The sequence below is a fragment of the Callithrix jacchus genome, chromosome 10, assembly GCF_049354715.1.
Source record: "Callithrix jacchus isolate 240 chromosome 10, calJac240_pri, whole genome shotgun sequence".
In the NCBI taxonomy this organism is placed as follows: Eukaryota; Metazoa; Chordata; class Mammalia; order Primates; family Cebidae; genus Callithrix; species Callithrix jacchus.
In genome coordinates this window covers 103491195-103509088 of record NC_133511.1, presented here as the reverse complement: position 1 = coordinate 103509088, position 17894 = coordinate 103491195, and the positions used below count along the sequence as shown (strand labels likewise).

The window sequence follows — 17894 nt, the reverse complement described above, 5'->3', positions numbered from 1 at the left end:
TCTAATTTACTGTGATGGTGTTCTCACAATCTGGTTGTCTTTGCTCTCCACAGAAGGAAGGATAATAGCAATAGACTCTGTCTACCAATGCCTGTCAAAACATGAGTCACTTCTTTTCTTCTTGTCTTTGTTTTTATATTATTCTAGAAGTTTTATTTAAATCATTTTTCTGACTTTGATTTCTTTGAGACAATAAATTTTTTGTTCAGTTACTAGATATTTCTGCAATTCCTGAATCTTCCTTTCTTAACCATCACACATGTCAATTGTTGAAGACTTGCCACCACCAAGTTCCTGTAACACTCAAAGTGAGTGCATAGGGTACCTATAAGAAACAGCACACCCAAAGCCTCTATAAAATGTAATTTTGAGTCATCCCATAAAGTGCATGTCCCTGGGCAATAACCATTTTTTATCTTTCTCTTGCTTTTCTAGGAGTACTTCTTATTACTATAACCTAAACTTGAATCTACTGCTGACAGAAGAGTGTAAGAAATGTAATTTCTAAATTTCTATACAACTGTATGTTATAAGTTATTGCATATCCATGATATCATTGATTACTAATATCACATATACACATTGATCATAAAACTAATGTCAGACTTTCACCATTAAAGATATATTTCATGGAAACATTCCTAGTAGTAAATATAATACCAGCCTGTATTCAGTTAGTAAGACAAAGTTGTTCGAAGAATTCTAGCAAGTGATTTAACAGAGTGAATGAGAAACTGAGTTAGCCTTTTTGCTTAGAAATTCCCAGGTCAGGGTTGGAAAACTCCAGGCAAAATTGCATCATACTGCTAAATAATTTGAAGTATAGGCCCTAGGAGACTGAGTGACTCTTATGGCTATCATTAATATTATAGCCTTGTAATGTCTTATAGTAAATTACAGTGAATCTGATGCCAAGATATTTCAACTAAAAATAATCTTTTCAAAAATGGTGCCAAGACAACACTTAAAGAAGTTCCCTTTTATGTCACCGTATGCTTGGGAATAACACCAAATGGACCATACACTGAAACATAAAACTATTTCTCCAAAAATACATAAGGGAAAAGGTTTATAACTTTGATATAGGCAAAACTGGCTTAGATAAAACAACAAGCATAAAAATAATCAAAATAATGTTTTGTACTTAATTAAAATAAAGCCCTGGTCTTTACAGGATGTGATGAATAAAATGTTATTAATAAATACAATGCTATTAACAAAATACTATTATAAAATTAAAATTATATTCATATATCTTGTGATACACATATATCAGACATATCTATAATATATAAAAATAACTCAAAGATAGTCATAGCATTTGAAAATATATTAATATTTAAAAAGATCATAAAGAGATGTTCTACATTAATCACTAGGGAAATGATAATTAAATCCCCAAGAAATAAGATTATCAACATAAAATATAAAAAATTGTCAATATTATATTTAGGCATGAGTGTTGAGCAGCTAGAGTTTTTATCCAATTCTGTGGGAATATAAAATTGTATAATCATGTTGATTCAACATTTACTAGTTTCCTTTAAGTGTAATATATATTTATTATAGGATTCAGCAATTTTACTCCTGTGTATCCGCCCAAGAGAAAAGAAACAATATATTTACAAAAAGACTTGTTTACAAATGTTTGAAGTGACTTTATTCTTAATAGATCTGAACTGGAAATATCCAATTATCTTTCAGAAACAAAATGGGTAAATAAATCAATGTACATTGTACAAAGAAATATTACTCAGCAATAAAAAAATAAAGTAATAAAGCAGACAAGAATTCGCTTAAGAGAAGTGAGACCCAAATAGATTATAATCATATTTGTGTGAAATTTGATGTAAGGCAAAACTAATCTACATCAATGGAAATTAAAACACTGGTTTTCTATGTGGTAGAGATTAAGGGAATTTACACATGGAGGCTTATTCTGAGGAAATGGCTATATTCTATTTCTTACTTGGTGGGATGGTTACTTCTGGTAATAATTACCAAACCCTTATTAAACTATACACAAAATGAGTGCATTTTATTTTATGTAGATAATCCTTCAAGTTGATTTCAATAGCAAAAAATAACACTTCTGTGTAAATAAATAGTTGTATAGTAATTATAAGACCTGTGCTGGAGGATTGTGAATTCTGTGAACTGTATTAACACTAAAACTCAATGATAGTATTAGCATGATTAGCATTTTGCCAATCAATTTCAAAAATTTGTAGTTAAAATATGGCATATTTAAAAACAATTCACATATATACCTCAAATATCTTTTAGGTTGAAATATATAAAGAACCTTTCATTAGGCAGTCTTTTTTATCGAAGGCAAGTATTTTTTTTTAATTTCCACTGCATGTGGTTCTGCTAATTTGAGTTTTGCATCACTCTTCTCACATGATATAAATTTTAATGTGTCATAACATAATTAGTTTGAATTTTTTCAAGTGGTAGTAAGAACCTAAAGTTATTAAAAAATGAGGACACATTTTTTTTCAGATGTTTGCAATATTTCCCTCTAGTAATTTACATTTATTTCACTAATATATAATTTATAAACTTTTAAAAATGCTCTTTAATTCTAACTTAGCTTATATATAAACTCAGAAATGAACATTCTCTCCATTAATTCTATAGTGTGAATTATGTTTTATTAATTACTTCATTATAATAACAAGAACAATTTACATTAATTGGTTTAGAAATTGGTAGAGATACGTAAACAAGCTGAAGCCACAGCTTTTACACATTTTGGTCTCAAGACCTGTTATAGTCCAGAGTCTTACTGAAGATCCCAAACATCTTTTTGGATTTGTTTGTGTCTACCAGTTATCCTTATTAGAAATTAAAACTAAAACACTTAAGGTACTTATTTACTTAAGTATTAAGAAATCCATTAATGGTTAACATAAGTAACGTCACATAAAATAGCTGTATTTTTCAAAAGAATTAGTGAGAAAAACTTATTTTGGCAAATCTCTTTAGCAATGTATTTGCTAGAACAGAAGACTGGATATTCATATTTGCTGACAGATGAAATCTGTTGTGATATGCTACTTAGTTGAGACATGTTTTTAAAAGTGTCACATGCATATAGCTATATAGTTGGAAATGGGAATAGTATTTTAAATTCCCGTTCATATAACACTGGATATTTATTTATGACAGTATAAAAAAGCACACTAAGGAGTAGTTTAGTAAAGGTTAGTTTCAACATGCAATCTGAGCCCATATTAGTGAAATTTTCTCACTTTTATTACTTCTTTCTTAAAATTCATTCATTGGCCAGTCTTGCAATTTGGATAGGTATTTTAGGCATGAATGAATTTGGACTAATATGAATTCATAAATTGGAAAATATTGGGAAGATACAGGTCTAGTGTCATTTCACTGCATATAGTTACCCAGTTTTCCCAACACTATTCATTGAAGCAAATGTCCTTTTCACATTATATGTTTCTGGTGCCTTTGTTGACAATATGTTGGCTGTAAATTAGTGGATTAATGTCTGTGTTCTCTATTCTGTTGCATTGCTGTATGTGTCTGTTATTATGCCAGTACCATACTGATTTAGTTATTACAGCTTTGTAGCAAATTCTGGAATCAGGTAGTAGTGTGATGCCTCCTGCTTTGTTCTTTTGCTCAGGATTGCTTTGGCTATTCAGGATCTTTTGTGGTCCACATATACATTTCAGGATTTGTTTCTGTTTCTATGAAGAATGTCATTGGTATTTTGATAGAGTTTGCATCAAATCTGTAAACTGCTATATTTAGTATAGACATTTTAGTAGTATTAATTCTTCCAACTTCATGAGCATAAAATATTCTTCCAATTTTTTTGTGTTCTTTTCAGTTTCATTCATCAGTGTTTTATAGTTTTCCTTATATAGACCTTTCACGTCTTCAGTAAAATTGATTTCTAGATATTTTGTATTCTTTGTAGCAGTTGTAAATAAGATTGTTTTCTTCATTGCTTTTCCAGATTGTTTACTTCTGGCCTATATAAATGCTATTTATTTTTTTATGTTGATTTTGTATTCTGCAACTTCATTGAATTTATCAGGTCTAAAAGTTTTTGGGTAGAGTTCATTAGGTTTTCCTTCTTTTTTTTTTTTTGCATTTTTAAAAATTATAATTTAAGTTCTGGGGTGCATGTGGAGATCATGCAGGTTTATTACATAGGTATACATGTACCATGTGGTTTGCTGCATCCATCGCCCCATCATCTACATTAGGTATTTCTCCTAATACTATCCCTCTGCAATTGTCCCACCTCCTGCTATATCTGAGTCTTCAGTTCAAACAAACAAGTAACTGCATTTAACTGAAGAAAATCATTGTTAATCCTACTCAATAAAGTAACTAATAGACAATTTCCTTTTTAAAGATAGTAGTTCAAGTTCAGTCTTTAAATTGCATTTTTTTTCTGACAATAGGTAAAGCCCAAAGAAGAAAACTTTAAAAAAAAATGTTTTTTTACTTTTAAATTTAAAATAACCAATTCTGTTAAAGTATTTTTAATGCTGTTTTCTCCAATGTAATACATTACTTCGTTAATTTCATTGTTTAGGTATTCTAAACCAATATTCTATTATTAGGTTTGTTTGTCTGCTATGGCTTCTGCTCTAGGTAGAAAATTAGTTTTTGAGCAAATTTAATATATGTGAAAAAAAATTAAATGTCCTGAATAACCATTGTATTGTTCTTGCAGAATTTTATTTTTCTGTGGGCAGACTTTTAAAGTTTTCAATGTCTTAAGCTTATTGAGTTGAATTACAGCCTCTGGTTCTCGAAAGTGTTAGTTCATAGAGTTAGAAGTGTTCCTTAATTAGTTAGAATTTTGGCCTTTTGTTATGTCTGGTGGTATATTCTGTGACACCAATAGAGGATGGGAAGCTGAAAGTTCCGTTCTTAAAGAGAAGCACCTCAGCATTAATCCTCAGAATGCCTAAACTATTGCCACTCTTTAAATCAATCAACTAATTAATCAATCCTCGGACCAAAATAGCCAATCTGTTCATCTGAATTTCTCACATTGTAGTTGTTATCTTGGCAATACACAGCAGCAGCCCCCATACTTTGTATATGGAGCCACCTTTCAATGAAAATGTATTCAGTATCCTGGTAATCCTGTGAAACTTTTCTCTTAAAGTCAAATAACTCCCACAACTTTAGTGTCAGCAAATTGTTCTTTACTACTCTAAAAATTGAATAATTTGTATTCGGTTGTATAAATGTAACTAGATAGCTTAAAAGTGTTTTCAGTTGGTAGTCTTGGTTATCTGAAGGGCCATTCTTAACACTATTCAAGTCTGTCTTGGTCTTTTCTTACCTCTGTCTTTTAGAGTTTTACATAACAATTTGTTTTTTGTTGGAGGGGGTGAGAGTTGTTATTTTTGAGGACAAAGAGAGTTTTTTCACCTTCCTCTATTCATCTTTCAGTTAAATAAAACAACTATACTCTTCCTTGAGGCATTGAAAACCACACCCTGCAGGCAGATGGGAGAAAGCCAAGATTTCACCATGGATCCAATGGAAAATCCTGTTCTTCAAGTGAGAGAAAGCAAGTCACAAAACAGCAGCCACAATTCCACAAGGTAAGTCACCTCAAATTCACACGATAATACACTGTGTGCATTGATAATGTACAGTAGCCATTAAAGATCCAATGACAAGATTCAAAATAAAAAGATACAATCTGCAGAAACTTGTCTGCTATTGCAATGCTGTTTATCTGTAATAACGTCTTCATCAAAATTCAATGATAATTCTTAAGATTTTACCAGGAAATTACATTAATGATCAGGTGAATTTTTCAAAAAGTCAGAAATGGTAATCCTGCTATTAATTTCTTTTTATTTCCCTTGGATTAATACCACTTTGTTCTTCTTGAGGTTACAGTTTTTTGTTTATTTAAAAAATTGTTTCATTCATTTATTTGTTACCTTAAAAATTTCTCAGACACTAAAACCTCTGGCTATAAAAACAAGTAAAATGAGGTACCTGGCTTCAAAGGGTTTAAATTTAATCAGACAATCCATTGACAGGGTAAGTGCTATGTAAACATGCAATTGAGATAAATAACATCTTATTAATGATTTTTGTCAAGATATGACTCTTAGTACATTATGTCTATAAATTTACCTAATCAGCTTAAGTAGGATGAAAAAATAAATAAGATTTCAAAGGTGTCATTGCCAATATATCTACAGTAGTAAATTTAGCTCCCTGAAAGCGTCCTTAATTTTTACAACCTTCTGAAATGTCACCTTTTATAAGTCACTCTGCCATCCTAACTCTACCTGCACCACCTGAAAAAAAAACAAGGTACAGATTATGGAATAATCTTCTTGACAGTTCCATAGGTTTCTAATGAATGGATGTTTCTGAGGCCCCATTGTTTGCCATCTCCACATACAGGATTCAATTAGTGAAATGGCTAATTAGATTTCTGTAATCCTGTTGTCATTGTGTTTGAGGTGACATTTTGTCAGCATTTCTCTTGTGGCTTCTTCAGTGTGATGGGAAATAATCTTCCTTAGCCAACTGGGCTTTTGCTATTTTGCTGGAAAGGCAGTTCCCTCTATTGGTGTAATGAAATCATTGCCCTCTCAAATATAGCTCTGCCACTCAGCATTTAAATAGAAAAGAATAGGAAAATAATAATCTGATTAGACAAACAGGAATGTTCAAAATCCATTTCCAAAATCAAATAATAGAATTGGATTGAGTTCAGAGTGGAAGAATGACTTGGGAATAGTATGTGATAAGTCATTATTACATACTATAGTACATATTCTTTGACCAGCAAAATATGGAAGGATTTAAAGTCTTATATACTTTTTATGCTTCACAAGAATAAAATTCTTTTAAAAAAATGTGAGGGATCATATTTCAGGCTGCATTCTTAGACACTAACAACTATATTAGAGCGAAAAAGTGAAAGATCAAGACCAGTCACCCTTCAGTTATATACAATTTATATTACTTATACAAATATGCCAATTTTAATGTAATTTATATATAAGCTATGTATATATGAGTCTATTATGTAATTTACATATAAAGCAATATATATATACATCATTTTTGTAAGTTATATATATAAATTATTTAAAACATCAGGATAGTAAGTAGTATTACAATTTAGAATTTGATAATTATTGAGTATATGATAATTTTAAGTATTTGAATTTTAATAAACATAATTTTATTAAGTTCTTATTTCTATTTTAAGTCACTTTTCTAGCAGAATGACAGAAATTTGGTGTTACTTTGAAAGTCATTCCCACAGTTTTCCATTAGATTATGTCTAAGTTTTTAATTCTTTTTAACTTTACTTGGGAGTGGAGGTTGGTTGTATTTATCGAAGCCAATGATCCACTCAAGCTTTCAACAAGATGCCTTTAACCCATCTGTACCTCATTCCTAAGTTCACACAGGCCATACTCTAAATGTTCCCTGAGGTTCAGAAATGTTCTCTGCTGTTTCTGTGCTATTCAGAAGCATAGGAGCCATCTATTCTCTTTTGACTGGGTATAGAAAATGTATTTGAATCTAAACAACTTATCTAATAAGATATACCATATAGTGATTTTTCCATTCCAGATGTCTCAATTTATCATATAACATTGTCCTAAATTGGATATAAAACTTCCCTCTCATCTTGAATCCCATAAACATATATGGGGTTATGCCTGCTCTCCAGTGTTCTACGTCTTTTCTACACTACAATCACCTTTGTTTCCACACCCATCACTTCCATTTAGACCCTATTTCCATCTGTGCCTATTCTCCACAAAACATTTATTTTCAAATTAAAGACAGAAATAAAGAATAATAAGCTTTGATATTCCTCATGAAATCTTCAAAGTTATTTGTTTCTCCTGTAATGCTTTTGGTTTTTTCAAGGGCCTAGGCTATTAGGGTTTAAAAAAAAGGTAAAAACAAATATTTTGCTCTTATATTCTGCTATGCCACATACATTCTGTGATGTAGTAAGTGAAGAATGACAAAAGCTATGGAAAGGAGAGAAGAGGCAAATTAGAGAAAGAGTAGAAAATCAGCACAAAATCTCCTGCAAACATACAAAATAATGGATTGTTCTGTGGCCATAGAAAATATGTATGATGACTTTGTGTTATCATCTTGGGTGACTGAACTTTGTTCTCTGGAATTTCCTTGCTAGTATGTTATTTGGTAGGTGAACTGAAAGAGATAAAGTTGGAGGAAGGAAGGGAAAAATATTTTGTATCATGCACATATCCTTTTTCCCTTATCCAATTATACACTAATATATGTTGTTGTAGTGAAGAGATACTGTCAATGTAAGAAAAATCCATAACAAATGGTCATTAATTAAGAGAGATTATCCTGGATGGACATTACTTACTTGGTTGGAAGGCCTCAGAAAAGGACTTAGGACTTCCCTAGGGAGAATGAGACTCATCTATGAGAATAGCTTGGCCCATACTCAGGAAATATCAGCCTACCCATGATTCTTCCTTTCTGACTACTTACTATATACGACATTAGACTTGCATATATGTCTACACATATTCTGCTTCTGTGCTTGACCCTGACTAATACAACCTATTGAATAGATCAATGTCAACTGCTAAATAAACACATTTCCATCCAGCCGAACTGAGTGAATGAATCCCTTGCTTCTGAAAAAGTCAGCCAGTCAACAGTGAACACACCAGCTTTAAGAAGTGTGCCTCTGAATAGCTACCAGACAACAACAGTCTCGTTTTAGTAACTGCACTTCTACAAATGATTTAATCTACTAAAAATTCTAGAAGAAAAATCTACCAATCCCTGAACTCCAATTTTCCCTGAATCCCTATATAAGATCAGAAGTCTGCTCTGCTCACAGAGACACTGACTGACCAGTACAGCTCTCTTATTATAATGAACAATAAAATCAGCTTTGTCTTCTTATTCCACATATAGAGTAGCCTCACCATCCTTAAAATACTACTATGCACATTATATAAAAATATTCTTCAGATTCCAGGCAGTTCTTGCCATCTGCATTAGCTAGTCCAAGTTAGCTCCATGTTGCCTGGATTATATCCTATCGGAAGTTTATTTATTTATTTATTTATTTATTTATTTATTTATTTATTTATTTTGAGACGGAGTTTCGCTCTTGTTACCCAGGCTGGAACGCAATGGCTCGATCTCGGCTCACTGCAACCTCCACCTCCTGGGCTCAGGCAATTCTCCTGCCTCAGCCTCCTGAGTAGCTGGGATTACAGGCACGCGCCACCGTGCCCAGCCAATTTTTTGTATTTTTAGTAGAGACGGGGTTTCACCATGTTGACCAGGATGGTCTCGATCTCTTGACCTCGTGATCCAACCGCCTCGGCCTCCCAAAGTGCTGGGATTACAGGCGTGAGCCACCGCGCCCGGCCGGAAGTTTATTATTTACCCACAATTATTCTGTGTTTTATTTCAACCTTATCAAATTTTTACCTGTATTTATTTAAGACTTTTAAAAAATGTACTTTAAAAAAAATCAAGTATCCATTTAATTTGTTTGAATTCTTGTAAAATATTTGGTCAATATTATTTCTTTCTATAGCCACTATCATATATTCTTGAAAGGATGACTAAAAAAATTGTGGAACAATGAAGAAAATAATTCATATAAAGGGGTTAGCAAAGTTACTAAAACAAAATAATTACCCCCAAAGTTGTTGCTATTATTATTAGGCTTATTTAGGGCATTTTAATGAAGAAAACTGACTGTATTTTGACAGATAAAATATATTGAGATATTTCCTCTTTGACAAGAAGAAAGTGAGAAAGAAAAGAATTAAGCATTTAAAAAAATAAAAGGCTATACTTTTCAAGCGGTTCATTAAAATGCTTTTAAAGTACAAATGAAATGTTGAAAACTGAGAATAAGGGAAAAGTGTCAATTTACTTCAAAGAGGGGTGAATATAATGTGGGAAACACTTGAGAAATCACTTCAAAATTCTAGTACACCATTTTATAATCACTTTTCAAACTATAATCACACTTATGCAGACTAAAATTTGAAGAAAGTAAAGTACCTCAATTAAGATTCATTAATAGTCTATTCAGGTTCAATAGTCAACAATCAGTTTTATTTTGATGTATCTAGTCCTTGATTCACTTCTAATGTTTCTGAATATGCTAAAATAGGCCAGTAAATAACACAGAAAAAAAGCTAATTTCAATATCTGCTGGAAGTAGAAAATAAAAAAAGTTAAATTAAATGATTATTAAATGATTTAATTTCCTGCAATCATTATAGTCTCCAGTTCACATAATATAGAGTATGAATAATAAAGCTGCCTTACCATTTGACATTTTGCAGCCACTGACACTATTTTTTCCTGTTCAAAATATTCTTTTTACATTGAGAGAATACTGTTTCTAAATAAATAGCATGTTCTTTATACTTCTATTGCTGTAAAATTTAGGATAAGGAAATAAGGAACTTTATCTCAAAAATATTGATGGGTCTCTCCTAGATATTATTTTGGAAAACTCTGCATTCCTAGCAAGGAGTTTTCTGATTTCTCCTAGGATACTTTTTACAAACATGATTATCTTTTTTCTCAGTGACAGATTCATCTGTCAAGCAGTATCCCCAGTGAGGGCATGTACACTGAGTACTTGAAAAATAGGCCAGCAGTAAAAGCACATGCGATACCTTTTTTTGCAAACTGGGTTGCATTTAACTTGCTTCTTTTCCTCCCTTGATATTATGAATTATTCTAAAGAGCTTTACAACAGGAAATAATTGATCTTGCTCTTTTTGAGATTTCTTTTTGAGACAGAGTCTCACTCTGTCACCCAGGATGGAGTGGAGTGGCATGATCTTGGCTCACTGCAAACTCCGCCTCCCAAGTGATTCTTCTGCCTCAGCATTCTGAGTAGGTGGGACTACAGGTGCCTGCCACCATGCCCCACTAATTTTTGTATTTTTAGTAGACACAGGGTTTCACCATATTGGCCAGGCTGGTCTCGAACTCCTGACCTCATGATCTGCTCGCCTTGGCCTCACAAAGTGTTGAGATTACATGTGAGCCACCGCACCCTGCTGACATTTCCTAAGAGAGTTAGTATTACTGTATTGGGTCCAATGCTCAGGAAATGAGTGGAAAAATGTGCCTGTATGTAAATATGTTAAGTTATTCATACTATGTTTGCTCTAAATATGGAACAATTTCATGTTTATAATTCAGACACTTATGATAGGCATTAAAATTCATAATCTTATTTTTCATTGATCCAGACACAAATATTCAGAATATGTGAGTGGAAGAAAGAATAATATAATAAAAGGGAAATAACCACTGCATGTTGGAAAAATAATGTTGAACAATTCTAATCATCATTTTATTGTTTACTCCACCCCAATTTCTCTACATAAGTGTTGAATTTGGTTTAGTAGAATGAATAAAAGCTTTGGACCAACACAGACCAATAGTTTGGTCAGGTACTGGGCAAAGTAATTTTTCCCTAAACACCTAAATTTTCTCGTCTACAAAATAAATGTAATAATAGTGATCTTATCCATTTGCTGTTAACATTGCATAAGATAAGAATAAAAATTCCCAGAAAAGATCAGTGTAATAAAATAGGAAAGGGTCCGGAAATAGACCCACATAGTCAATTGATCTGTGACAAAGGAGCAGAAGTCATACACTAGAGTAGAGACAGTCCTCAACAAATGGCGCCACAACAATTGGACATCCCACAGACACAGAACTTATACCCTTCATAAAACTAACTCAAAATGGATAATAGATCAAAGTGTAAAGCACAAAACTATAAAACTACTAGAAAATAACGGGGAAATATAGATGACTGTGACTATGATGATGGATTTTTTGGTACAACACTGAATGCATGATTTATGAAAGAAATAATTGCTATACTTTACTGTTAAAATTAAAAATCTTTGCTCTGCAAAAGACACTGTCAAGAGCATAAGATAAGCAACTGACTTGGAAAAACTATTAGCAGAAGACATATCCAGTGAACAACTGTTATCCAAAATATACAAAGAATTCTTAAAACAAAACCATAAGAAAATAAATAGTTAAAATATCTGAATGAAAAAGATATACAGATGAAAAATAAGCATATGGAAAGATGTTCCAGATGATATATCATTAGAGAATTGCAAATTAAAATGATACCCAGTACACCTGTTAACATAGTCAAAATCCCAAATATTGATGCTATGGTTTAAATGTGTCCCCTTCAAAATTCAGGTGTTGCCTATATGATAGTATTAAGAGGTGGGGCCTTTAAGATGTAATTAGGCTATGAGGGCTCTTTTCTTGGCCATGAGAGCTCCTTTCTTGTGAATGAGACAAAGAAACCTTTTAAAGAGACTTTATGAAGCATTCAGTTAGCTTGCCTATCTGCCTATCACAATATGAGGAAATAGCATTCTTCTTCCAAGGATGTAGCAAAAAAGTCATCCTTTTAGAGAGAAGTTGTTTCTAGAAAACTGTACCTGCCACCACCTTGATTCTTGGACTTTCTAGCTCCAAGACTATGAGACAATAATTTTCTGTTCTTTGTAATTTACCCAGTCTCCGGTATTTTGTTTTAGCAGCATAAAATGAATGAATACTCCTCATAATACCAAATGATGATAAGGATGTAGAGTAATGGGAACTCTCTCTTTTGTTGTTAGAAGCAATGTAAAATAGTACAGCTACTTTTTGAAAGACAGTTTGGTTGTTTATTACAAAAGTAAACATACTCTTACTATACTAGTCAGCAACTGGTATTTACCGAAAAAGACTTTAAAAACAAAGGCTTTTATGTCCACACAAAAACCCGTACATGAATGTTAATAGCAGATTTAGTCATTATTGCCAAAACTTGGAACCAACCACCATGCCCTCCAGTAGGCAAATGGATAAACTGAGATACATCTAGACACTGGAATCTATTCAGTAATAAAAAGAAATAAGCCTTTAAGCCGTAAAAACACTTGGATGAAACTTAAATGTACACTACTAAGTGAAAGAAGCCAATTTGAAAACACTACATACTGTATGATTCCAATCATGTAATATTTTAGAAAGGGAAAAACTATGAAGTAAAAGGATCAGTGGTTGCCAGTAGTTAGAAGGAAGGGAGAATACAGAGGATTATTAGGGCAGTGAGACTATTCTGTATGTTTCACAGGTGGGTACATGTTATTATACAACTGTCAGAATACATTTAATGTAAAATACCAAGAAAGACCCTTAATATGAACAATGGACTTTGAGTGATAATGATGTCTCAATATAGGTCTATCAGTTGTAATGAATATAAGACTCCGGTGCAGGATGTTCATAATGGAGGAGGCTGTGTATGTGTGGTGCCAAGGGATATATGGGATCTCTGAACTTTCTGTTTAATTTTTCTGTGATATCAAAAGTACTCTTTAAAAAAGTCTATTTTTTTTTTTGAGGAACAATCTCACTCTGTCACCAGGCACCAGGCTGGAGTGCAGTGGCGCGATCTTAGCTCACTGCAACCTCCGCCTCATGGGTTCAAGCAATTCTCCTGCCTAGCCTCCCAAGTTGCTGGAACTACAGGCACGTGCCACCACATCCAGGTAATTTTTTTGTATTTTTTAGTAGAGACAGGGTTTCACCATGTTGGCCTGGATGGTCTAGATCTCTTGACCTCGTGATCCGCCCGCCTGGGCTTCCCAAAGTGCTGGGATTACAGGCGTGAGCCACTGCACCCAGCCAAAACGTCTGTTTTATAATCCTGGATAGTAAAATTAAAATGTTAAAAAAAATTAAAAAATTCTTTTTATTTTAATTTGCTATATTAGAGAACCAGTTATTGGTAGAAAAGTAAAAATCTTTATTTTCTCTGAGAGAAGATGAAAAACATTGTTCTTCTTTCCAAGTTGAGGAATGCTTTATGTTTTTTATTCTCAAAACGAGTTTCTAAATTTTCTGTTTATTATTATTTTTACCTTGGTTTTGATGAGCAATTGGCCTCTTGTTGATCTGTTTTTAAGTATTATTTTGAGAAAAAAATGAGCAGAGTGCAATCGATCTTCATTATGAGGAACAATGTGGGTGAGAAGCAAGGCAGAACAGGGAGAAAAAGTTGGAGAGAACAGAAAAAAAAAGGTCTCTGTGAAAGAATATTTGGGGCTGAATTAGAATGATAAAATATTCTGTATAAAGCACTATAGGATAACGTAAGGAGTAGTAAAATGAAAGTTCTCCCTATACATCTACTCAGTTTGTAAACCAGCGTAGCTGACTGTGCCCAGAGCTCTCACACAATTTTAGGTCTCTGGGAGTGGACCTGATGCCTGGCTCATGCCATATTCCTTAACCTGTTAGTAACTGCCAACCTTTGAGAGACTACTATATTCCTTAGTATTCTCCTGGAAAGTGTAATATTAAAAGCATCTGTCAACAGGGTTGGGTGTGGTGGCTCACATGTGTAATCCCAGCACTTCTGGAGGCTGAGGCAGGCAGATCATTTGAGGTCAGGAGAGATCAACCTGGCCAACATGGTGAAACATTTTCTTTACTAAAAATTAAAAAATTTGCCAGATATGCTCGCTTGAACCCAGGAGATCTAAGTTGCAGTGTCACTGAACTCCAGCCTGGGCAACAGAGGGAGACTCTGTCTCAAAACAAAACAAAAAGTATCCATGAACAGTAAGTGACAGGCCCCATGGCTGTGGATGGGAACTTACCTGAGAATGCTGGAATATTTCACATTGTCAGTATGAGGACAAATCACAGGCAAAGAAATAGCACAGGACATAGATGAGAGTTTACCCAACGTAATCAGCTTTGTGTAGAGCAGAGCCTGACTCCAAAAACCAGTGACACAAACACAGGTAAAAAACTGTACTCTGAAAAAGCAGCACTGGCATGAATTAGAATTTTAGCTCCAAAACTTATTAATTGATTATTTGTTCATTCAAAAAAGCATTTTTGATGTTCCAGATATTGGATTATATGACATTGAGCTAATATTAATTATGTTTCTAATTCACACTTCCATTATTTATAAGTAAGTATTGATACTAATTGTCTACTTGAATATATTTTAAAAATCTGAAATAAGATGTTGTCAATATCTGAAAAATATGAGCAAAATGGTTATTAAATAATATCCAAGTCTTCTTTGATTGGAAGCAACATAAACATAATTCACATTTAATCTTCTATTTCCTGCCTCTTACAATACACATACAAACCACATTTTTCTTCCTGTCTTAGAAACTCATACTCCTTTATACAGTTACCTGGAATTGAAGAACCTTACTACATTTTGAAACACAGAGCTTAGCAAAACCTCTTTTAATTTCATGTGAGAGGAAGATGCAGTAGGATATTTGTTTCTGGTACTAAAGACTAACACATTCCATATTAGAAATGCCAGAGTAGAAAACTGAAGTCCCAATTCTAGGCTATTGGGAAACGCAAAAGAAAGTGAAGTTAAAGAGTAGGATTTTCCTGCTACTAAACTGCAGAACATTTCTTGTACTAGGGATGGATGATTCAATTCAATTCCAATGCAGAATGATGTGAGAATGAAACTGATAGGAGAGCAAATGGGAACAGCTGTGTTTTACTGCAACACAGACAGTAGGCACATTTTGCAGCTGATTTATAATGAAAACGGCAATTGTAAGTGACAGGCTTAGGGTAGTTTATAAAGCAAACATTTGGAAGCCTTGGAGGTGCTATTGCTTTATGAAAGGCAGCCATCTGACCCACCTTTTCCATTCTACATGGTTGCTGAATTATTCTCTTACTGAGATGAAAGCACATTTTTACCTCAAAAAAATTAAGTGCTCCTGGACTAGAGTATAGCAAAGTTTCATAGAACCCAGAGTGATGTGATGATTTTCTAAGTTCTTATCTAAAATCAGCTATTAATCAGAACCTCCCTGGTTTAGAGGTTTTTCGCTCTACACCCTTGGACAATAGGGTTTTTTGGTCTATATCACAAGATTTATAAAAATAGGCACTGCAGGGCTGGTGCCTTGGCTCAAAAATCTGGATAGTGGTCCAGGATCTTTCTGTCTTTTTCTTCCTGCGGTGTGGATTTTATATTTTCTCTTTTGCTGCTCCACCTTCAAGCATGGTATCCCAGTGACCATATCTAGATGAAGAAATGGTTGAATTTGAGTTGAATCGGCAATCAAATGGGGCCCAAATTACTATCAGTAAAGGTAACAATATTTTTTGCATTTCAAACGGAGATTCTATAATTATGTGTGAGCAACTTTAATGCATAAATGTTTTTGTTCTGATAACACAGCTATGATTCAGTCTTGTAACAAAGCATTTTCTATCTGCCATGGCCCTTTTATTCCTAAGTACAGAGGCAATTTGGCTCTAAGTTTGGTCAAATACAACCTTGCACTGTAATTGCCAACCATTTTCTCTAACATTCATTCTTGCAGCTGAATCTGGATGCATTCTTCCATTTCTATTACTTTATATGATTTGTCTTACAGAGACCTGTTTATTGTTTCCTGCCATTTCAAAACACATAAGAAGCTGTTCTGACACACACACACCTGCACACAGACACTCTCTAGTTCTGGGTGATATTACCTATTTAAATACTTCACACAATTTTAGCCCATCTTATGACCCACTAAGAAAGATAATGTTCTAATATATTATTGTTTTTTTCCTTTGGGCTTGTGAAAAATATATATTACTTTGGCCTTAGGTTAATTTAAGCCTGGAACAGTGCCAGTGTCTACAGTGGGTTTTCCTTCAATGTATGAAAACCAATTGGCAAAATAATGTAGTGAGCCAAGTTGGGAGAGAGAGTTTATTCATCTAAACAAAAATGCTCTGTGTCAGGTTACAGGCTAGGCATTTCAAGAAGCTAAGAATGAGTATCTCAAATTCTTAAGAAGGAACCCAACACAAACTGAAATAATTGCAACGTAGGGTGAAAATCGGCTACCTCAACATCATGAACAAGCTCTGATGGAAAAACAGATGTATTGAGAAGATATATTAAGTATGCCTTAGAGAGCAAAAAGATACTTTATAACAGAGAGGGCATTTGAATTCAATCTATCAAGTTATATAGAATCTAACTAATTATAAAGGTGGTGTAAGGATCTTTCTGAAACAAAGGTCACAAGGGAAGAGGGCGTGGATTTTGAAAGAAGGACAAAGTTCTGTGTGACTAGAACAAAGAGTTGTGGTAAATGATGACTAGGAGAGGTCAAGGTAGGGCATTTGAAAGATGTGAAGGTAACTCAGGACAGGAAAGTCAGAGGTCAGATGGTAATGCAAGTTTCATGCCATGCTAATGCATTTTAATATCATGCCTCTTTTTCATACAAGGGGAATATATATATGGCTTTGGTTGAGACTTATGGAGACAGAAAATGTGTGGATATTTTTTCCTTGGGAAAAAATAGGTAAATCTAAATAACTGTAAAACAAATAATAATATTAAGATTGGGAATAAATGTTTAAAAAATGGGAAAATATATTGAAGTTTCTTTTCAATTATTTTCTTTTAATGAGAATGAAAAATAATCTACATTAAGATTTTAATTTGAGGGGTCAGATAACCCAACTTTTAAAATTTGGAATGCCATCTTTCAAAGCAATGTGGAAGGTGGCCTCTCATAAGGATGGCTAGCTCCAGGGAGTTTCCTTCTACCAAAACTTTTCACAAGGGGCCTTCCTATTATGTTGGAAAAGTTACTGACTTCTTGTTGCAAATGTACCCAGTTTAAAATTGTTCTTTGATAACTCAGTAACTCAGTAACATAGACAATTTCTGAACTCTGTATTAGTTGTCTATTGCTGCATGACAAATGCAGAAGAAAAACAACCCACAGAAACAACAACAAAAAACTAATGGATCA

The 17894-nt window shown here is 33.4% G+C and overlaps 1 long non-coding RNA gene across 1 annotated transcript in view; it reads left to right on the top strand.

The window, feature by feature from the left end:
- LOC144577999 (uncharacterized) overlaps positions 1-17894 on the top strand; it is a 181896-nt gene that overhangs the window by 15960 nt on the left and 148042 nt on the right. Inside the window, exon 2 of the long non-coding RNA XR_013522925.1 lies at positions 5449-5603. This is a non-coding gene — a long non-coding RNA (uncharacterized LOC144577999). The remainder of the gene's footprint in view (positions 1-5448; positions 5604-17894) is intronic.